At 59.3% G+C, this 769-nt stretch overlaps 1 protein-coding gene across 1 annotated transcript in view; it reads right to left on the bottom strand.

Moving 5' to 3' along the window:
• Window positions 1–769, bottom strand: part of TRIM46 (tripartite motif containing 46) — an 8,212-nt gene that overhangs the window by 1,162 nt on the left and 6,281 nt on the right. The gene's annotated exons all lie outside the window — the stretch shown is intronic.

Here is a 769-nt window from a genome sequence, read left to right as displayed (position 1 = left end):
TGGGCGTAGGCGTAGGTGCGCTGCGTGTCGATGACGGGAGCCTCGGGCGCTGCGGGGAGAGGCACCGGCGGGCATCAGGCAGCATCCCCCCCTCCCGACAGGGAGGGAGGAGGCCAGACGCAAGGGAGGGGGCATTCCGGACGGACGCACGGACGCACAACCAGCAGGAGTCTAGGGGGATCTGACTGCGGAGACCGTGTGTAGGCACCAGAGGAGAGCGAGAGTCGGGGAGACAGAGGAGCTCGCTGCTGTGGGGCTCCAGGGACCAGACAGGCTGAGTGCAAGTCGGGGAGGGAGGAGAGAGAGAGAGAGAGAGAAAGAGAGAGGATGGAGGCAGCAGGAGAGGAGGAGGAGGAGGGGAGGAGATGGGGATGGCGGGGCGGTGCGAAGATGCCGGCAGCACGGTGGGAGCGGGGATGGCAAGGGGGATAAGGAAGGGGAAGGAAATGGGGCGAGGAAGGGGGATAGAAATAGGGCGAGGAAGGGGATGGAAATGGGGTGAGGAAGGGGGAAAGAAGTGGGGTGAGAGGGGGATGGAAATGGGGCAAAGAGGGGGAAAGAAGTGGGGTGAGAAGGGGTGAAAATGGGGTGAGGAAGGGGAAGGAAATGGGGCGAGGAGGCGTACTGTTTTTTGGCCCTCAAGAGTTACTGAATGATACGGTTTCAAGTATTAGGGGAATCATTATAATACTGATGCACTTTGCCTTGCATTTGGTTATGGTCTTTCCACAAACCCTTTATATGCTGCTATTTGATGAATGCTCGTTAG

The sequence above is a fragment of the Charadrius vociferus genome, unplaced genomic scaffold, assembly GCF_000708025.1.
Source record: "Charadrius vociferus isolate BGI_N301 unplaced genomic scaffold, ASM70802v2 scaffold2816, whole genome shotgun sequence".
NCBI lineage: Eukaryota > Metazoa > Chordata > Aves > Charadriiformes > Charadriidae > Charadrius > Charadrius vociferus.
The sequence above is the reverse complement of the archived record's forward strand: the minus strand, read 5'-3'. Positions and strand labels throughout refer to the sequence as shown.